The sequence below is a fragment of the Panthera tigris genome, chromosome B3 (genome assembly GCF_018350195.1).
Source record: "Panthera tigris isolate Pti1 chromosome B3, P.tigris_Pti1_mat1.1, whole genome shotgun sequence".
In the NCBI taxonomy this organism is placed as follows: Eukaryota; Metazoa; Chordata; class Mammalia; order Carnivora; family Felidae; genus Panthera; species Panthera tigris.
This window is the reverse complement of record NC_056665.1, coordinates 140404024-140423600: the sequence shown is the minus strand read 5'-3', so window position 1 is coordinate 140423600 and position 19577 is coordinate 140404024.

The window sequence follows — 19577 nt, the reverse complement described above, 5'->3', positions numbered from 1 at the left end:
GTTTTATTTGTTTTATTCTACTTTATTTGGTAAGAACACTTCACATGAGCTCTGCCCTCTTCGAAGATGTCTAAGTGCGTGACACAGCGTTGCTATCTATGGGCACGACTTATTCGTCTTGCCAAATTGAAACTTTATGCCCATGGAACAAGTCCCACTCCCCGCCTCCTAGCATCTGGGCAACCACGGTTCTCTGCTTGCCCTTGTAAGAGCTTGACTGTTTTTAATCCATCATGTAAATGACATCATCTCCTCCAAGTTCATCCATGTTGCTAGAAGGCAGGATTACCTTCTTTAAAAAATGTTTTTAACGTTTATTTGTTTTTGAGACAGAGAGAGAGACAGAGTGTGAGCAGGGATGGGGCAGAAGAGAGAGGGAGGCACAGAATCCGAAGCAGCTCCAGGCTCCGAGCTGTCAGCACAGAGCCCGACGCGGGGCTAGAACCCGTGAATGGCGAGACTGTGACCTGAGCCGAAGTCGGACGCTCAACCGACTGAGCCACCCAAGTGCCCCTAAGAAGCAGAATCTTAATACAATGATCATGCCTCAAAAGTAACAAGAGATCTTTAATAGTATCGACTACCCCATGTTCAAATTTGCCCAATAATCTCACAGCTTTGGGGGATACACTTTTTATTTTGGATTATTTTTGGAGGAATGGGAAATCCTGTAAACCACCCACTCAGTTTCCTCCCTCCACCGTTCTCACCTTCCATCACCCTGGCACATGTGTCGTTGACAAAGAAACCAGCATTATCATTAAAAAAATTATTTTTTAAAATGTTTATTTATTTTTGAGAGCGAGAGAGTCAGAGAGAGCGTGAGCCGGGGACAGTCAGAGAGATAGTGAGACACCGAATCCAAAGCAGGCACCAGGCTCCGAGCCATCAGCACAGAGCCCGACGCGGGGCTCGAACCCATGAACCACGAGATGATGGCCTGAGCCGAAGTCGGACGCTCAACTGACTGAGCCACCCAGGTGCCCGTAAACCAGCATTATCATCAATTAAACTACAGACTTTATCGGATATTCTAGTTTCTCCATTAATGTCCCTTTTCTGCTTCAGGATCCAGTTCTGGGCACCGTGTGGCATTTTATTCTATAAATCTTACCCACTCCTGAACCATGAGCTCCTTGAGGGAGGTGAGGGAGAGCTGGTGCAGCCCTATCAGGGGCCACACGCTTCACGTGGTCCGTCCTATCACCGCCCACTCTGTGGGGGACGGAAGCCATCATCCCTTCACTCAGAAATGCGCTTTTCCAATAAGACGTCCTTGCACACCGTCAGGCTTGTGCTCGGCTCTGCAATTCCAAAGTAAAATGAGAGAACATGTGTATTCTCTCTCTCCCCAAAACACATAAGGAGCTTGGCCATCGGAGGGTAGACGGATGGACGAACTCTTGATATCTCACAGTGCAGTGATGTGGGAGCCAGCAGAGACCCCCGGTTGCTGGGGGCACAGGGTCAGGAGAAAGAGCCCGATCATTTTGTTTAATTGGCTCAATATGCAAATCTTTGACCATCATAGCACTTCTCTCCGACGCTGGTGCCTGCCACAGGGTCTTTGCCCTTACTCTCCTCTGCCTGGAATGCGCCCCTGCCCCCTAGGCTTCTACCCGGTTACCTTCTCTCCCTTCTGTTCTCTGCTCAAATGTCCATCCCCAGTCAGCCTCTCTGGGTTTGATGAATCCCTGCCCCACCCCTTCGTCTGGGTGAGTTTGGGGGGGTGGGGGCAGTTTACCTACCCGTGCTTCTGTTTTAAAATGTGGATGCTACGAGTTGCCCGGTTCTTGGGGTTCATGTGCCTTTAACCACTTAACTTCCAAAAAGTCCCACATCCAAATGCCATCTCACTGGGGGTTAGGGCTTCAACATAGGGATCGGGAGCGGGGGTGGGGGCATCAGGGCAGGGGGGAGACACAAACATTCAGTCCACACTACAAAGGAAGCAGGCAGATTCTGAAATTAAAATTTCTGTCTCCTAGACTGACCTCTCCTCTGAGCTGAATTTTTTTCTCATCCTTTTCCTCAAGAATTAAGTGTTTTTCTCTTTCCTTTCCGGGGGCCCTTTACTTTTTCAGCTATTGCTAATTTAAGGTCCAGAAACAGAAAGGACTTAATGCATTTTTATCCTACGGTAGGTTCTTTGCACATATTTTTTCTAAAATAAATGTTAGCGTAACCTGGCACGGCAGGTTTTATTAATATTATTATTTTTTAAGTTTATTTACTTATTTTGAGAGAGACAGAGACAGTGCCGGTGAGGGAGGCGCAGAGAGAGAGGGCGAGAGAGAGAATCCCAAGCAGGCTCTGTGCTGTCAGAGCCGAGCCAGATGTGGGGTTCAAACTCACGAACCCTGAGATCATGACCTGAGCCAAAACCAAGAGTCAGACACTTAACTGTTGCCCCTAAATGTTAGCATAACTGCAACAGGAGGTTTTATCATGTAATTGAAGAGATCATATGATACAGAAGACATTTTACGGGCGGGAAAACCAAGACTCAGAGAAAGAAATCCTTGGCCGGTTGCATACCACCTATGAATTCTGGGATGTAAACCTTCCTTAGTCTGATGCCAAGCCTGCATCCGGACCCCTGTGTCTCCCTGTGGAACCTGCCGGTTTTAATCTGGCCATGGCCTCAGTGACTGAATGTGGATGGCTCCAGGTGGACGACACGTCACCAACCCACCGCTGGCTTCTCCGCTCAATGGATGGCAGTCACTTTAGGGGTCAGTGGCTACCCTCCCACCCTGAACAGCTGCGATACCCTCATCTGTGGTCTGATCACCTCTCCGTCCAAAGGCAAGTAGCTTGAACAGTCACAGGGACTGGCAAATCTGGCCCCTCGCTTTTTTTTTTTCATTGCTATTTTTATTGTTGTAAAATACCCACCACATAAGACTTACCGTCTTAACCACCTTTAAGTGTACCCTTCAGCGGCACTTTGCACTTTCACACTGTTGTGCGGCTGTCAGAGAATCTTTTCCTCTCGCAAAACTGGCACTCTGTCCCCCATGGAACACTGCTCTCGATTCTCCCCTCACCTGGCTATCTGGGCCCCCACGCTTCTGCTTTCTGGCTCTGCGAATCGGAATAGTTCAGGGGTTTCATCTAAGCGGGAGCACACACTATGCGTCCTTCTGTGCCTCGCTTATTTCACTCAGCATAACGTCCTCAAGGTTCATCCATGCTGTAGCAGGTGCCAGAATGCCCCTCCTTTTTAAGGCTGAGCAATACCCCATTGCATGGATAGACCTCATTCTGTTTATCACGCTTCTGGGGGCACTTGGGGGACTCCCACCCTTGGCGCTTGCCAATAATGTGGCTACGAGCAACCAGTGCCCTTGTTTTTGTAAATAAAGTTTTTTGGAGCACAATGATGTCCGTCAGTGTATCACGCATTGCCGATGAGTTCTTTTCTCTACCAGGGCAGAGCTGAGTATTTGCAACCCTCATAGCCAGAAGTATTTACCATCTGTCCCTTTACAGAGGAAATTTGCCAACCTCTACACTAATGGAACCAGGGCACGGGCCTGACTTTTTTCGTGGCTTTTGAGTGAGGCATTTCTCTTCCCTGGGTCTCAGTTTTCCCATCTGTCAAATGAAAGAATTGGGTTAGACTGTGGCTTTCGGGTTGTGCTTTCTGGATCCCCGATGGACCTCAACAGACCCTGGCGTTGAGTGGGAGGAACAGACACGGGTGGGGTGGGATGATGCCCCACACCCACTGGTTTCTCCAGAGTTTCTTTCTTTTTATCTGTTTTCTACCCTGAGGCCACACAGATTCTGCTCAGCGTTTCCTTTGAACGAAAGATGCCTTAGCTTTAGAAAATGTCTTGGGCTTGGGGACAAGGGTGAGGTGGGCGTATCCTGGAACTCTCGATTCCCAGGTGGGTTTGTGGGTTTGTGGATCTGCGGAAGGCGAGTTGGGAGGAGGGGGCTCAGTCCTCTCTGTGGGGCAGGATTTCCAGCGATGAACTACTGGACCAGAGAGGGGGCCCCCAGAGTCAGACTGGATTCTGTCGCCGACTGGGATGTAATTTGTTGCAACGCCAGCCTTCCGAGGGGGATATCTCTGGGGACCACAGCGCCCAGGGTTCCTTCCAGACAGAGAGGGCACGGTAATTCCCTGCGGACTTTGATCTCAGCAGCAATGAACTTACTTGCAATCATCTAACAACAGGGCGTGGTTCCCTGGGATGCCGGTGGCCCGACAGGAGGGGAACACATCTTTGCACACTCACGGATGCAGAGGCCACCCTCCAGGCCTCCCGTGCTGTTGTGCCATCTGGTCAGTTTAAGCCAGTGAGATGCCTGCACGGTGGCCTTCTCATTCTCCTGGACCCATTTTAGACCAATAGCCGGGAGCGCTCTGGTCATGCCATAAAATAAGGTAAGGATCTGGAGTATTTCCAAAACATTCTGGACGCTGTCTCCAAACTGACCTTGCAAACAAACACAACTGGAGTTCTTACGTGTCCTATGGGGTGTTCGTTTATTTTAATTTTGGGGAGGCCTGCAGATGTGAAGTGGTGATATTTGTTCTTCTTATCCTGGATTAGGCCGTGGAGCGCGCCCAGGACTGTACTTGGGGCGTTTATCCGTCAGCTGAGCTCAGAGACGTGGGGCGCTCCAAGAGGAGTTGACCTTCAAGAGTATAAACTGTGGGCTCGCCCTGACGACCGGATCCTTTCAGCTTCAACAGCGCAGCCAGAGGGAGGCTTGGTGCCCGTCTCAGGGCGGGCAGTTGCACACATTGGGAGGAGGGCATTACCCCTGTTCACATCGGAGGAAGCTGGGACTCAGAGAGCAAAGGTGGCCTCACCTAGACAATAAGACAAGAAGTCGTTATAAGAAGGACATATGTAAATAAATCCACTGCTGCATGGCACAACCTGTCAGTGACAGCTTGTATTTCCAACCTCAGTCGTCCATGGCCCTCACTGGCCTTCACCCCGAAGAACTCCTTATGTGGACTGTGACAGTTTTCACCGTCCTGAGACCAGTGCTAATGGCCTGGACATTGTTATGTTATGTTATGTTACGTTATGTTATGTTATTTTTTTAAATTTTACTTTATTTTTTTAAGTTTATTTATTTATTTTGAGAGAGAGAGAGAGAGAGAGAGTGAGCTCATGCAAGTGGGGGAGAGGCAGAGAGAGAGAGAGGAAAAGAAAGAAAGAATCCCCAGCAGGCTCCGCACTGTCAGTGCAGAGCCTGATTCGGGGCTCGAACTCACGAACCATGAGCTCATGAGCCCAATTCAGATGCTTAACCGACTGAGCCACCTAGATGCCCTGGCATTTTTTTTTTTTTTTTTGAAGTGTAGTTTCACCTAATTGACTTCCCATCACCGGCTTTTGGTCACCCTTTGGTTTAGAGTCTCTCCTGTCCCACCGTGAAATGGATCCTGGTGTCTGCTCACCCGGGAGGTTCTCAAATTATGTGTGATCTCCTGGCTTGGGTTGGTGTCGTGGCTTGGCCGTCTGGGGACAGCTGCTCCTGTGTGACTCACTCGCAGTCCCCTAGGCCCCCAGGACACAGTATTGCCGTGCTGGCTCCCAGAGTTTCACCTTCTCTTCCCTCTTCCTGGAACACTTGTCGCCTAGAGGGTCACATGACTCACTCTATCCTCTCGTTAGGGGCTCCAACGTGCCCGGCTCAGAAAAGCCTTCTCTCTCCACGTACCTGAAACAACAGCTCCTACCTTGTTCTCCTTGGACTTGTGGCACGTGTTATTACCCGACCCTCTGTTACAGGGATTGACAAACTTTCTATAAAGGGACAGATAGCAAATAGCTTCAGCTTTGCGGGCTATCTGGTGTCTGGCACAACTATTTATTCCTGCCCTTGTGGTGGGAAAACACCCACAGACGATGCATAAGTGCATGAGCAGGGTTGTGTGTCAATAAAACTTTATTTATGAAATAGGTGATTGCCTGGATTCATTACTGTACCCCGGAACCTAGAACACAGTAGTCGTTCAGGTGAATGTTGACTCATAAATAAATGAATGTCCAACTGTGTCCCTTTTCTTTTTAAGAAGAGCTTTATCGGGTTATAATTTGCTTGTATAAAGCGTATCCATTTGAAATGTTCAGTTCAATGATTTTTAGTGTATTTGAGAAGTGGTGCAACCACCACAGCCCAATTTTAGAAAATTTGCATCACTCCAAAAAGAAGCCGTGTGCCCGTTAACAGCTCTCTCCACTCCCCGCACCTCCTGTGCCCAGCCCTAGGCGACTATTAATCTGCTTGCTTGTGACTGTGCGGGTTTGCCTGTTCTGGCTGTTTCAAACCAATGGAATCGTACAATATGTGGTCTTTTACGCCCGGCTGCTTTCACTTGGCATCGTGTTTCCAAGGTTCATCGGTGATGCAGCCTGTGTCTGAACTCCACTCCTTTTTGTTGCTGGATAATATTTGGGAATTTGTTGCAACCTCAACACCCCCTCTTTCTGTCCCAACTCTTGTTCCCAGCCATCCTAGTGTGTACTAAGTGAGGTCACTTTCTGGAGTTGATCTGCACCTTCCTGGTGAGTAAAGATGTTGAGCATCTTTTCATGTCTTTATTGGCCATTCGTATATTTCCTTTGAAGAAGTGTCTGTTCAAGATCCTTTGCCCATTTTTAAATTCTGTTGCGTATGTTTCTACTATGGAATAAAAGTGTGTTGTCTATCCTGGCTGTAAATCCCTTATCGGGTATATGATTTGCAAATATCATTTCCTAGTCTGTGGGCTGTGTTTCCAATTTCTTGATGATGTCCCACGAAGCATAAAGGTTTTAAATTTAGACCAAGTCCGATTTATCTGTTTTTTATTTCTTTTGTTGCCTGAGCTTTTGTTATCATAGCCACGAAAACAGTGCTTCACCTAAGCTCGCAAAGATTTACTCCTACATTTTCTTCTGAGGGGCTTATGATTTTAGCCCTCACATTTAGACGCTCGATCCTTTTGTGTTGGTTTCTGTACGTGTGGGAAGTAGGGGCGTCCAGCTTCACTCTTTCACACGCAGATGCCCAGTTGTCCCAAACGAGGTGCTAAAAAGACTGTTCTTTCTCAGTTTTATTGTCTTGACACCCTCGTGAAGACTCAATTGACCATAAATGTGAGAGTTTGTTTCTGGATTGTCATGTCTATCACATCGATCTATCATTTGTCCTTCTGCCGGGACCACACTGCCTGGATTACTGTAACTCTTCATAAGTTCTGAAATCGGGAAGTGCAGATCTTTTGGCTTCCCTCTTCTTTGTGGACATTGTTTTGGTGTCCCGGTCCTTTTGACTCACAAGCCTATGAAAGGGCTGAGCGTCCTGCCCAGAGAGCTTTCGAATTGCCTCCAAAGGGCATCAAACCCTGTGCCTCACCAGGTCACTGCCTTTGCTAGTCGTCAGAGCTCTGTGATGGCATGTCTGTGGGTTCTAGTCCTGGCTCTGCGACTAACTCTGTGGCCAACAGATGGTCCCCTCCCCTCTCCGCATCTGAGATGCTTCGTCTTGAGATGAGAGATTCACACTAGATGACATCCTCACGGGAACTGAGATTTCCATGGTCCTGCGACTGTTGAGATGCCATCCAATTGGGGGAGAATATCATCGGGTCTGACAGAGCTACTCTACCCTTTAGAAGAAATGTTGAAAATGACAAATTCAGGGTGAGGCAAAGCAGATGATATTCATTTAATTGCCTGGAAAATTATTACATGTTTTTTACCTCATTAGAAAGTTGTTGTTTTCAACATTGACCTTAAAAATTAACGTAGGGTCTGTCAGATTCTGCGGTACGGGATTTGTTTGACAATTTGATGATTGTAACCCAGAGTTAAACAATCTTTTTTTTTTTTGTCTAAATTTATCTGCTTGTTTCCTTTCTCTATCTGAATTCTGACCCAATTATTAAGGGACATTTTTTGAAAATTGGCCTCAAGAAAGGAATTTAAAGTAAGAATCAAAGGAGGGAGCCTGGGTGGCTCAGTTGATGGAGTATCCGACTTCGGCTCAGGTCACGATCTCATGGTTTGTGGGTTTGAGCCCCACGTCGGGGTCTGTGCTGACAGCTCAGGGCCTGGAGCCTGCTTCAGATTCTGTGTCTCCCTCTCTCTCTGCCCTTCCTCTGCTCACACTCTGTCTCTCTCTCTCAAAAATAAATAAACACTAAACAATTAAAATGAAAAAGGCATAAGAACAGACACAGGAGGCAGCACTTGGAGGAACTTGAGAGGGAAGCTGAGGGTTCGGGCGAGCGGCTGGGGAAATCTGAATCCGGGGGCCCTCTGAGGGATATCTTGTTGGTGTTGCAGCCACATTTCTCCAGCCCGCCCTTCCCTTGGCTGCTAGGTGCTTTGGCTTCTCACCCGTGGCACCTGTGCCTCCCTTCGGGGATGGCCTTTAACCTACTGGAGCTGCCTTGCCAGCCCAGGAAGAGAAGGGAACTGCCATGTGAGGTTATAACCCCTTGGGGTTCCTTAGCCAATGCAATGACTGGCTGGGGAGGGAGTCAAGAGTTCTCTTGCAGGGTCAGTCTGAATCTGCTCTTCAGGGAGCTTCACAGCCTTGCTGAGTTTCTTCTCCTACTCTCACGAGTTTCGCCTGGGAGAACGCCGATAGGAGATCCCTAGCCCATAAATCGTCACCTCAGGGTCCACTTTTGGGAAACCTGATCCCAGACATCTGCCACAGCCGTGTATGCTTTGGTTGCGTCAAGAGGAGTATAGTATCTAGAATAAGGGAGGGGAAAATTCTGCTTTATGTTGCTCAGACCATGACAGGAGTGTTGGGGTTGGTTGGTTAAAATGTCAACTAAAACATTTTATGGAAGCCTAGCAGGTTCAGTGGAAGAGGGCCTTGGTGGTCCAAGAGTTCCAAAGGAAGTTGCATGAGGAGTCAGAACACCTGAGATACTCTTGAGAGGACTCAGGAGCAACCAGACCAGTGTCTTCAAATATCTGGAGTGCTATTGGGGGAACAGGGCAGTAGCTTATTCGGGGAGGCCCTTACAGACAGAGTGAGGACCAGGAAGCAGAAGATGAAGGGCAGTAAATTTTGGCTCTATATGAGGAAGACCTTCCTAATAAAGTCATCCAAGGATGGGGTCAGCTGACTGGGAGAATGTAGGTTTCCTGTCACGGGATGGAACCAAACACACGACGTACAGCCCCTCGAGGGGGGATAGAGGAGATTCTCGTCCTTCATGGTGATTTCCCTTGAAGTTCCAAGACCGTTACTTTTAACATCCTAAAACACCCCTGGGATATAAAATCAGACCTTGGTCCCGCCCTCAAGGAGCTTCTAGTTTAGTGGGGAAGATACACACACACACACACACACACACACACACCCCAAAAAGTGTGACAAGACATAAGCAAGTTGCTATGGTGAATGTTCTCTTCATGTTGGGGGCAAGGAAGGCTTCTCAGAGGAGCAGACGATTGATGGAGGTCTGGTAGAGCAGAAGGAGTCGGGCACATTGGAGAGCTCAGGAGGGCACCCAAAGCCCAGGCACTGACCCACATGGTGAGAAGACCCGGCAAGGGTTGGGCACGTAGCGGGCTGAGCCCAGTGGGTGGGGCAGCCCTGAGCCTGCCCGGGGAGGGCATGTTGGATCACCTGTGCATGGGGACTTCCATTTTATTCTGAGAGCTTTGGGAAGTCGCTGAAGGGATACGAGACTCAGGTGTGACCTGAATGTTGGACTTGCTCACCTGGTGGATGGTGGGGCTGTTTAATGAGGTGGCACCACTGGAGAGGGCGCGTTTTGGAGGCGTGGTTGTTACAGCACCTTTACGAGTTCTGTAATCCCTAAGTTCTGTGCCCTTCTCCTCGCTGGGCCAGGAGCGCCTGCAGGGCGAGGCTGTGCCCTCCGTCACCTTGCGTTACCTGAACCAGCCCGGTGGCTGCACGAATGATTCCCTCCTTCCACCGTTGTCCCAGAGACCAGAGCTTTCTCGAGATCTGAGGGGATCCCAGTGGGTCACAACCTCCTCTCTGATATTTCGTCTCCTGCCTGCTGTGACGGAGTGCCTGCACATGTCGTGGCTTCAGACCCCCAGGGCCCTGGCCCTTCCTGACTGTCGATTGGGAGAGTCTGCTCAGAGATTTTGTTTTCTCCTTTGAGGACACGATCCCTCCTTATCTCTGATCTGGACCGGATTGGCCTAATGGGAAACAAAAGTCCCTTTCAGTGACCCAGGACTGTTGCTTGCCACGCTGTCTCTGGGCTGCAGGGGCCGGTGATAGTCCCGTGTGTTCTAACAAATGAGGCAGAGACCAGACACTATGGTACAGCGTGTGTGCGTGCGTGTGTGTGTGTGTGTGCAGTACATGTGTGTGTAAGAGAAATTTGTTCTACATTCTCTACTTTAAGCTAGTGGGGTTTCACAGGCATGCTTATGGATCAGTTGAAAATTACTAGAGCATCAGCTGACCACCCTGTTGATGGGTGGGTGGCATTGAGCCCTCTGGTTTGGGGCTGCCCTGGGTCTCCAGCTCCCTCTGCTACATGGGAGGCAGTCCCCGTGGTGTCGTGGGAAAGTTACCAGGCATAGAGTCAAAACTCCTGAGTCTCGTGTAAGCTCTGAGTCTCACCGGCCCGGTGACGTTGGGCGAGACTTCCAACTTCTCAAAACCAAGCTCGGGCTATTTTGAAATGAGGAGACCAGTACCTCCTTGGTTGGGTGTCTGTGCAATTCAGTTGTGTGCAAAGTGACTACGGAAAGCAGGCCAACTCCCTTTGCCTTCCTGGCCACGGCATTTCCTTCTGTACAACAGGAAGTGGGATTCAGGGACTTCTGGGGTGTTTTCCTACGGAATGCTCCTTTTGTAAGAAAAATGTTCATGTTAAAAACAACAACAAGAAAGAAAACAAAAAGCCTTCCGTATAAAACAAGCAGAGATGGGCGTCCCTGAAGTCTGTGGTCCCAGAAGTTGCAAATTCAAACGTGTGTAGGAACCGGGCAGATGGACTGAAGCTGGCCACCGTCAGGTGAGGGTAGGGACACTGGTGGCCTGAGGAGGACGTGTCCCGTCTGAAGTGGGGTGACCACTGTTCGGCTTCGGTTGGCTGAAGTTGTGCAGTTGGACGGATCCTGTGGGGGTCAGAGCTTATGTGACATCTGATTCGTAACGATCGGCCCCTCAATTTTAAACACTCTGAAAGTCAAAAGAAGTCTCTCTGTGGGCTTGTCTGTCCCACTGATTGAAATGCTACTTCTTGGTAAGTGCCACCATGGGTGGAGTTTCCCCCAACGTGAAATTCTTAGAGGGACCGTGTGGCTTTCGGGTGACAGTGCCCAAGATGGCTGTTTAAGATGAGTGGAAGGGGGCGCCTGGGTGGCTCAGTCAGTTAAGCATCCGACTTTGGCTCAGGTCGTGATCTCATGGTTCGTGAGTTTGAGCCCCGCGTTGGGCTCTGTGCTGATAGTTTGGAGCCTGCTTGGGATTCTCTCTCTTTTCTCTCTCTCTGCCCCTTCCTCTCTCTCTCTCAGAGTAAATAAATAAAGCTTTAAAAAAATTAAAAAAAAAAAAGATGAACGGAAGCAGAGCAGCAAAAAGCAACAGGAAAGCAGGTGGAGGGCAGGACCCAGACCGGGCGTGCACGTTCTATGGAGACGGAACGTTTGTGCCCCTGCCAAGCTGTGTGTTGAGACTCTGATCCCAAGCGTGATGATTTCCAGAGATGGGGTCTTTGGGAGGTGACTGGGATTCGGCGAGGTCATTTGGGTGGTGCCCCGAGGATGGGATCAGCGCCCTTCCCGAAGAGAGCTGACAGCGTTCTCGTTCTCCCCTCCATCCCTGACCCACCCCGCGCTCTCTGCCGCTCGAGGACGCAGACCAGGAGACGCCTCATCAGGCTTCAGATCTGCCAGCGCCTCGATCCCGGGTTTCCCAGCCTCCAGACTGTGAGAAACAGATCTCCCGTTTAGCCCTCCAGTTCCTGGGGGTTTCCTTACAGCAGCCTGAGCGGACTAAGACAGTGCGGGAGGGGATGGGCCCGGAGTGTGGGCAGCAGAAGCTTATATGACCCGGGCGGGGGACTCCAGATGCTTTGAAAGACCAGGGTGGGACACCCTCTCACCTTCCCGGGTCTGTGTGAGCCGGCTGGCTCCGGATGTGGCGTCCGTGGAGATGCCGGGGGGCGGGGGGCGGTGGTGGGGACGGGGAGAAGCATTCCTCAATGTGTGATGCACACCCTACGTGCTGCTCAGCCACAGCTGCCCAAGTCCGAGCGCACCCAGGTGGGGGCCTTGGGGCTGGGAGGCCGGCCGTGCACCTGCCGGCCGGGTGTGGGGTGGGGAATGAGCCATGATTTGTCAGCTTCGTCCCTCGGCCTGGGCCGTCCTTGGCTTCTGTTTCCTCTTGGTCTCCAACACGGAGCTCAAGCTTCTCATCTGAGAGGTTCTCCCGACTTTTCAGTGAGGTGGGGCCCCATTTCGAGCTCCCATAACCCCCTGAGCCTCCTCTACCTTTCATGACGCCCGTGACACCCTGCCTTAGGCTTCCTATCCCCCTGGGCGTGTGTGTCATTCACCGAGACAGGAGGAAGGGCCATTGGAGGGACCACCCCCCCACATGGACACTGAGGCTCAGAGAGGAGACTGGTTGGGTCAGGGGCCCACAGAGCAGGTGGGCGACACTGGGCTTGAATACACGATGCCAGAGACCCTTTCCACGCCTGCCCTCCCTTCTCAAGCTCAACACTGAGGCGGGTGCGGGCCCTGAGGGTTCCTTCACCCTTCTCCCCAAAGATGCTCACGTGATAAGTCAAGCTCTGCCTTCTCTGTCTTTGATCTCCCTGTTTTTAAAACACCGGGAATTGTAATAGTTATGATTGGGTAATGTGAGAAGTATCTCCCCCCTTCAGGGTACACTTTGTATTTTCTTGGCATTCCATCAAGGCGATGCTGGTAAACACAAGGAGAGATGCTTTTTCAAGCCACTTCCCTGTGATGCTCTCAGGGCTTTCGTCAAGCCCTGAGAAAGGGCAGCCTGATCCTCTCCGGGAGGAAGGATGCCTGCGGCTCCCAGGCACGCGGTCCAGGGAAGACGGGTCAACTCTCCCAACGGCCCGGGGTGGGGCTCTGATGCTCGCTCACCGGTCACTGGGTGGCTTCTCATTCTCCTGACTGGTCGGCAGACGGAAAGGGCCACCCGAGATCATGAAGCCCCTGGCCAGGGCTGTGGAGAGCCTGTGTGACTGAGGCCCCCGTGGGCCGAGGGGCTGTGTTGTACTGCCTGGTGGCTCCAACCCTCCTGAGCTGTGACACAGCAGCACACGTGGGAGCCACTGACCCTTCCCTGTCTGGAGTCCTGCTCTGCTCATGTGAGTGTGTGCACGTTATCAGGGGCTGATGCAGGTTCCGGTGCGGTGGCCTCAGCCCAAGGGTGACACCGCTGGCATGGGCCAGAGCGGGCTGAGACCTGACCCCATCTGCCCCCCACACCCGTGTTCTCGCTATTGCAGGAGAAGCCGCCGCAGGAGCCCAGATCCCTTGCCTCCTGGCCCCTTGTCCAGTGCTCTTTTGCAGTGATGATCATGCCGGTGATGACAACAGCTGACATCTAGTGATTCACTCTCTGTGCGGGGCACTGTGTACTAAGTGCTTTGCATGGGTTAATGCGTTAGAACTTCATGCACGACCATGAGGAAACTGAGTCACAGAAAGGTTGGGTAAGCCGCCCAAGGTCGTGGTGCCAGGATGAGGCCAGCTGTCTTGCTCCAGGACCTGTCTTCTCAGAGGGTCGGCTACACTGACCCTGTAGACTCTAGTTCGTAGACTCTATAGTTCGCCAAGGTCCTTCCAAGCTTGGGGGAAGCTCGCGCTGTGGGCCGGCCGTCTCCCCTCTGCTGTGGATCTGCTGGAAGCGAGGTGATGTGAGTTCATCCGGGCGGGAAAGTGGCTGGCGTGCCTGCGTTCGGGATTCCATAGGCAGACGTTCTGGGGTATTTGTCCTGTTATTCATCGCCCCAGCGGCTCTTCAAGTTGCCCACACTCTGCCCACTTCATTGACGGAGAAATGGAGGCACGGCGCGGAAAAAGACTTCCCAAGAGCACACGGCCAGAAAACAGCACAGGTGTCAGACTCAGATCTACCCGGGACACCTTTCTGTCCCTCGGAACAAGGGCCTTCGGTCAAGGGAGGGAGGAGGGAGGGAAATGCCCAAGAAGAAGAAAAATCAGAACAAAAGGACAAAGTTCCGGGTGGGGTACGAGCGGTGTGGATGGCGGGGAGCCGGGGTGTCTGTGACTGGCCACGGTCACCGCCCTGGCATGGCCTCCCGTGGGACGATTCTGGGGGTGCCGTGCAGTCTGCCTGGGGAGCCTGGGGGCCGTGAGTGTGTCACACGGAAAGCGGCTGGAGAGAACGCGTAGCTGGGCCTGAGTACAAGGGGCCGGGATCCCAGGGACGGGCAGGCACGGCAGACGGGCCTCGGGTTTTCTTTGCGGAAAATTATTGTGCAGTAGTGAACGTACCCCTCATTCCTTCCGGGGCATGTTGGGAGGAGAAGGTGGAGGAAGAGGAAACTTTCCGAGAGAGGATGCGGGGCAGTGAGACTTGCCCCGTGTGGACAGAGAGCTTTGTGAGTCCGGCAGCCGGCCCGGGGGCCGGGGGTCCACACTGGGCCGTTGAAGTCTGGGGCAAATCCCCACAGCAGGCAGCTGGGGACACTCCACTCCGTTCCTGGAGGTGGGAAAGGCTGGGGGAAGCACACAGGAGGCCAACTCAGGGTCTTTCTCTGGGGGTTTCATTCCGCAAAGGGAAAGCTCCCTGCATTCCATGGCAGAACTGATCAACAGGGCAGGACTGGCTGCCCCAGCCCGCTTCGGATTCTGTGTCTCCCTCTCTGTCTGCCCCTCCCTCATTCATACTCTGTCTCTCCTTCTCTCAAAAATAAATAAACATTAAAAAACATGTGCAGCTCGAATATTGGGGTCTGGCCCCCCCCCATTCCTGTGTGACGTTGGGAGCACATGTGTGTGTGCAGGCACACGTTTGGAACCTGACTGCTCTCTCTGCAGCCGCAGGACAACGTGCACACGTCTTACCTTCTCCACCCGAGAAGGTGGATCACAGTCAGCGTTTTGTCAACTTCTTGCGTTTTGAGAATGTCACTTCATGATGCCTGGACCCGTGTGGAGACAATTCCAGCGACAACCAGGGTGATGTGAGCCTGCAGTCTTGGGGGTTTGTGTAAAGGACAAAGTTTTTGGGCACCATACTTACACACACACACACACACACACACACACACACACACATGTCCCTTCAACCTAAGCGAAACCAATGCAAAAACGAGACAAAAACCTCTGGACTGTTAATCAGGAGAAACAAGGTGGCGTTCATCTCGACAGTTTGTGTGACCTTTGCCATGCTGCCTTAACATCTTCTCCCACAAAGTGGGGATGAGTCTGTTGACCGCACCTTCCATGTCATGGGGTGTAGACAAGGAAGATCCTTCTAGGCACCTTCATGGGGTGCTGCCCGTGTCTGGAGGGAGGCAGTGTGTGGTTGAGGATGCACGGTGTGCATTTGCCTCATTCCTGACCCGAGGACTAAGCTACTACATTTCTGTCACCTCTGCTTAGCGACCTTCATGAGGGCTTCTTGTGGGTGAGGTGCTGTGCTAAGGGGGCGTCTTAGGTTCCCAGAGCAGTAGTGACAAATTGTCACAAACCGGGGGGCTTAGAGCAACAGAAACTTACGTTCTCACGCTTCCGAGGGAGACTAGGGTCCGTGCCTCTGTCCTAGCTGCTGGTGGCTCTGGCCATCTTGGATCCCGCGATTGAGATGTGTCACTCCAGCCTCTGGTTCAACTTCAGTGGCCTCTTTCTCTGTGTCTCTGTGCAACTTCTCTGCCTTTTCTCCAACCGGACACTTACGGTGGAGGTTGAGCCCCCTGAGATAACCCAGGAGGATCTCATCTGGAGATCCTTAACTTGATCACATCCACAAAGACCTTTTTTTTCCAAATAAGATCTTATTCTTAGGTTCCTGATGGACATAGCTTCTGGGGAGGAAGGGCTAGCGTTCAGCCCACTATCGATAGGTACTGAATGTCCACTTACACCTCACAGATGCGACACCTGAGGTCTAGAAGAGCAAGGTAAGTTGTTCTAGACTTAGTGACAGAGCTGGAACTCAGTTCGGGTCTCTCTGACTTCAAAACCCATGCTCTTAGCAGTCAAACAAATGGTTACCCCTCCTCCCACCTTCCTAATAGTAACAGCCACCGTTCATGGAATCTGGTATTTTCCGCACGTTGTTTTCTAACCTTCATGTCAACGGTGGTATTATCATCCCCTACGTGCAGTTGAGATCCCTGAGGCTGTAAAGGGTATTGTGTCTTGCCCGCCAAAACACAGCTGATAAGAGGCCAAGCGCGAGTTTGGAACCTGCATTGGCCAACTCCAGACTTTGAGCTCTTTCTTCCAACATGTATGTAGTTTGCTGTCCAGTCGGGGCCTCGGCATTCGTCATTGCTCAACAAGGTGACTGAGCTGCTGGCAGGTCGACCACCCTGCCTCCTAGTTCTGTTTCCTCCTTCACGATACCTCCTGGTCCCCTGGTACATGATGAGCGAGTGAGGACGCGGGGCGTACATTTCATTGCATCTGTCTTTACGGTTGTAACTGAGCGTGATTATGAGCTTTGAGCCCTCCTCCTGCCTGCTCCCGGGCTATGTTCTCTGGCCAAGTCCTCTGGGCAGGCCACGAACCAGATGTGAGCCTTCACATCTTTAGGACTGGATTCTGCCACTTGGTTTGGATCACAGGAACACTTTCAGCCCATAGTCTTTGATGTTGGCTCTTTGGTTTCATAAAAATTATATGGAAAGTTATAAAAGAGTGATAAAGCCTTCCAGTTTTACCACCAAATGGAAAAGTTGTCCACACAAAGACTTTATAACCATCTTGTAGCAATTTCTAAGCTCTGCCATCATTTTAGCTGATTATGCATTAAAGAGGTCTCTGAAGGAAGCACTAACCTTTGGTCTCATCTGGACAAGATGGAAAGGGAGCTACAGAGCTTCTGGGTTTCCAAGTTTGGGTTTGGAAACTGGGATTTCTCAGAAGGAGTGGACATTTACCTTGGCGGACTAGACTGACTTCCTCTGATGCACACCACCTGTCTCAGGCTATCTTTTAGAAGTATAAGCGATTTACAACCTCTGTAAAAGTCATGCTTGGTGGGGGCAGATCCCGTAAGGTGGAAATGAGCTGCTGAGTCAGAAGGCCTGGGCTTCCATCATGCAGGGGCTATTCCTGAGCTGTGGGGTTGGAGACCTTCAGCTTTCAGAGCCTCAGTTTCTCCCTGCGACAACATAGCAACGATGCCTTCGCAGTTCGAGTAAAGGTCAAGTGTCCCCATGCGAGGCACAGCTTTACCATGTATTTAAGACAGCTCGGACTTCTGTTAACACTGACTTCAGTTGATGTCGTTTAATAAAATCCTGGAATGCATATGTCTTAAACGATGCGTGAGCTTATCTCCTGGGAATTTGGGTTAGTAACTGTTTTCATGTAACATCCTCACTTGTTTTGTTTTCTGGTCCTAAAAAAAGGTGTATTTATACAATCTAGGTGGATGAGTCCCTAGGGCTGCCATAGTTCACAACAACAAACCAGGAGGCTTAAAGCAACGAAAATTTACTCTCTTCCAGTTTGGGAGGCCAGAAGTCCAAGATTGGGGTGTAGGGCTGTGCCCCCTTTGAAGACTCTGGAGGAGAGTCCATTCCTGGCTTCTCCCGGCTTCTGGTGGCTCTGGGTTTTCCTCTGTGTCTGAAAAATCCTGGTGCTTTTCTTTTATGACAATTGTCACTGTTGCGGAATTGGGTCTACCCAGGTAATCAAGGATGGTTTCATTTAAAGGTCCTTAATAGGGTGGCTGGTTGGCTCAGTAAGTTAAGTGCCTGGCTCTTTTTTTTTTTTTCTTAATGTTTATTTATTTTTGAGAGACAGAGAGAGAGAGAGAGAAAGAGTGCATGAGCCAGGGAGGGGCCAAAAAAGAGGGGGACACAGAATCAGAAGCAGGCTCCAGGCCCTGAGCTATCGGCACAGAGCCTGACACAGGGGCTCAGACCCATGAACGGTGAGACTGTGACCCGAGCCAAAGTCGGAGGCTTAACGGACTGAGACACCCAGGCGCCCCAAGTCTCTGACTCTTGATGTCGGCTCAAGGTCATGATCTCATGGTCATGAAATCAAGCTCCGTGCTGGGCACAGAGCCTGCTTGGGATTCTCTCTCTCTCAATCTCTCAATAAATAAATAAATAAATACCCTTAATTTAATTATCTCTGTAAAGACCCTTTTGCCAAGTGAGGGTCACATTCACAGGTTCCTGGGGAATCTGTCTTCTGAGGGGTTGCCACTCAACCCACCATACTGGGCATCTGTGAAAAACTAAGACCTCACTCTGCCCAAAGGTAGCCCACCTCCGAAGGACAGCCTTCTGAGCCATCCTGTTGTATTATTTCAAGGGGACACAAGCCAGCAGGAAGCTTTCACTTTTCTTTTTTTTGTTATGTCTCACTACAGAGCTTTCTGTTAGGCAATAAGCCAGCCGAGCGGCAATTTAATGGAAATAACATTAGTGTGCCGACGACCATGCCCTCTCTTCCAGAGTTGGGTAGGACAGCGGTGCTGTGAAAACAGGGACACTTCATTTACTTCTACTCGTCAGCGAGGGACCGGAAGCCGCATGGCTCTCTGAGGCATGGTGTCCTTCACCTAATGACAGCCAGGTAGAGGAGAGCACAAAACTATCCACCGGCACAGAAATCCAGCCACGGGTGTCTCTGAGAGTGAGGGCACATGTCCTGAGCCCTGTTGTCTCTGCTGGGACTTCTCGAAGATGCAAAGCAGCTGAAGACCGTCGGCGGGGGGTGGGGTGTTGTGGGGTTTGGGGACATCACCTGTGTGACAAACGTCTGGGACGCAAGATGGGAGGTGGATTTGGAGATCCATCCGGAAGAGCCTGCAGACTGTGTCAGTCCCCAGGTCCCCAGGGGCTCCCTGTGTGCGAGGAGCACGGGAGGGCAGGCACGTGGAAGGCTGTCCAGGTGTGTCAGTTAAGGGACATTGAAGGGTGCAGTTCTGAGGCTCAGATGCACATTTGAAAGCCGACGGGGTCACCTGCCCAGATGCTATAGAGTGCTCAAGACCACCTCGGACTTGGCTCAACCACGAGCTCTACTAGGCAGGCATTACCCCCTCGTTTGCCCAGAAGCCTGGAGCCTTCTGGCCCCTGCGACTCTCCCCCCATGTCCAGCCACTGTGCTCCTCGGCTGGTCTCTGGCATGCCTCTGATCCATCCCGTGGCCCTGGGGCAGGCTTCCCTGGGGGCCATGAGGCTACCCACCTGTCTCCCTGGGATTCGTGCACACTCCTCTCTCCGTGATCACACTCCTTCTCCACTGCCTGTCCCTCCTGCTTCTCTGGCATCATCTTCCAACCGAGCTCTTTGTGACACGAGGTCCAGAGCTGTTCTGAGTGCCCCAGATGGCCGGGACTTGGCACCTGGGAGGCTGAGCGCATGTCTGGTGGGTGAATGGAGGATGTTCTCTCCCTGGCTT